The sequence below is a fragment of the Myotis lucifugus genome, unplaced genomic scaffold, assembly GCF_000147115.1.
Source record: "Myotis lucifugus unplaced genomic scaffold, Myoluc2.0 scaffold_179, whole genome shotgun sequence".
NCBI lineage: Eukaryota > Metazoa > Chordata > Mammalia > Chiroptera > Vespertilionidae > Myotis > Myotis lucifugus.
In genome coordinates this window covers 2,698,557-2,701,306 of record NW_005871227.1, presented here as the reverse complement: position 1 = coordinate 2,701,306, position 2,750 = coordinate 2,698,557, and the positions used below count along the sequence as shown (strand labels likewise).

The 2,750-nt window shown below is 48.7% G+C and overlaps 1 pseudogene; it reads left to right on the top strand.

Annotated features, from left to right (window-relative positions):
* The first annotated feature begins 880 nt into the window (after window positions 1-880).
* Window positions 881-2,373, top strand: LOC102427452 (annotated as a pseudogene).
* The last annotated feature ends 377 nt before the right edge of the window (window positions 2,374-2,750 follow it).

Genomic DNA, 2,750 nt, shown 5'->3' with positions numbered 1-2,750 from the left:
TGTGGGCGATGGTTACAATCATCTGAGGGCTTGTGTGGGACTAGAGAGTCCGCTGTACACATGAGGCTGTTGGCAAGACTTCTTCCCTTGCTGACTGCTAGAATGCAACCTCAGTTTCTCCTCATATGGATTTTGCCAGAGAGCAACTCACAACAGGGCCACTCATTTCTCCCAGAGTGAATAATCCAAGGGAGAAAGAAGGGCCCAAAGAGTGAGGAAGGGCGTGCATGGAGTGCCCTCGGTAGAAGCGATAGTCTTCATATAACCCCATCCCAGGTGTGACATAACAGCACTTCCTCTATATTCAATTCAAGGGAACAATCACTAAGTCTGGGTCCCACTCATGGGGAGGAGACCACACAGAGCATGCATTCCCTAGGGATGGGGACTACTGTTCTATTTCAGAGCCTGCCTACCATAGCACATTAAGCACCTGACAGGTAAAACATAACAAATGTCAGTTAAACTCTGAAAGCACTTTAAAAATGGTTTTCTACAGTTTTGTTTAGATATGTACAATGAGTATAATAATTTTTAGTATGTTCTTTTTGAATTTAGGTGAGTTTTCTAAAATTGTTGAAGATTTACAGTGGGTACCTAATGAATATTAGCTGTCCTCCATCTTCTCCCCCTTACATGTCAATATCCCCGTCATCTTGAAACATTTTAATAATGCAACTGTTAGATTATCCATCCAACTTTCCAACAGCTTGAACTAACCCACTCATTCTCTGCATCCAAAAAGAACAAAATACAGCGGGGCCTTGACTTATGAGTGTCCCGACTAACGAGTTTTTTTGAGATCCTAGCCGTCTCTCGGCCGATTTTTTGCTTTGAGTTGCAAGCTCAAAAAAATTCGGCTCGGATTTCCACCACAGCGATGGCGGCCCCGGGGGCGGCTGCAGCGGTTGCGGCCGCGACTTCAGGGGTCGCGGGGGAGGGCGAGCCCGGGCCGGGGAGAATGCGGCGGTTGAGGGGGCCGCCCCATCCCCGGGCCGCCTCTCTCCACCGACCCCCGCGCGCGGCGAGCCGGAAGTCACTGTGGAGATCGGAGAGACTTACCTGTGCCGGCGGCCGGACAGCACCTGGCATTCTGCTGAAGTGATCCAGTCTCGAGTGAATGACCAGGAGGGCCGAGAGGAATTCTATGTGCACTATGTGGGCTTTAACCGGCGGCTAGACGAATGGGTAGACAAGAACCGGCTGGCACTGACCAAGACCGTGAAGGATGCTGTGCAGAAGAACTCGGAGAAGTACCTGAGCGAGCTGGCCGAGCAGCCTGAACGCAAGATCACTCGAAACCAAAAGCGCAAGCATGATGAGATCAACCATGTACAGAAGACCTATGCAGAGATGGACCCTACAACAGCAGCTTTGGAGAAAGAACACGAGGCGATCACCAAGGTGAAGTATGTGGACAAGATCCACATCGGGAACTACGAAATCGATGCCTGGTACTTCTCACCGTTCCCCGAAGACTATGGGAAGCAGCCCAAGCTCTGGCTCTGCGAGTACTGCCTCAAGTACATGAAGTATGAGAAGAGCTACCGCTTCCACCTGGGCCAGTGTCAGTGGCGGCAGCCCCCCGGAAAGGAGATCTACCGCAAGAGCAACATCTCTGTGTACGAGGTGGATGGCAAAGACCACAAGATTTACTGTCAGAACCTGGGTCTTCTGGCCAAGCTTTTCCTGGACCACAAAACATTGTACTTCGACGTGGAGCCCTTCGTCTTTTATATCTTGACTGAGGTGGACAGGCAGGGGGCCCACATCGTTGGCTACTTCTCAAAGGAGAAGGAGTCTCCAGATGGAAACAATGTGGCCTGCATCCTGACCCTGCCTCCCTACCAGCGCCGCGGCTACGGAAAGTTCCTCATTGCTTTCAGTTATGAGCTATCCAAGCTAGAGAGCACAGTAGGCTCCCCTGAGAAGCCACTGTCCGACCTGGGCAAGCTCAGCTACCGCAGCTACTGGTCTTGGGTCCTGCTGGAGATTCTGCGAGATTTCCGTGGCACGCTGTCCATCAAGGACCTAAGCCAGATGACCAGCATCACTCAGAATGACATCATCAGCACCTTACAGTCCCTCAACATGGTCAAGTACTGGAAAGGCCAGCATGTCATCTGTGTCACACCCAAGCTAGTAGAGGAGCACCTCAAAAGTGCTCAGTATAAGAAACCATCCATAACAGTGGACTCTCTTTGCCTCAAGTGGGCGCCCCCCAAGCACAAGCAAGTCAAACTTTCCAAGAAGTGAGTGGCGGTGCCCCTGCTGCTGGACCTGTGCCTCCTTCCCCGCCTGTAAATATGTACAGCCTGTTTCATCATTTTTTAAAATAAAGTAAGTTCTGCCGGTGAAAAAAAAAAAAAAAAATTCGGGTTAGGAGCCAGCTTCAGATACCCCACCGCTAGTTGGCGTAGCGAATGTCACAGTGATTTGACATACGAGTAATTTGAGTTATGAGCTCCGTCACGGAACGAATTAAACTCGTAAGTCAAGGCCCCACTGTATTTTTTATTTTAAATGATAAGAAAGAAATCCATTTTATGCTAACACACAGGTTTAAGTTCCAAAGAATGAGGATCATTTCAACGGTGATTATTTCGGCACACATTTCTTATTTTAATCTATGAATAAATCCTTACCTTACTACCTAGGTTCCTTTGATCCATACAAAATAGGGATATTTATTAAACTCTATAATCATAAGATCCAAATCTAGATGAATATCTCTGTCCAGAATGATTCCT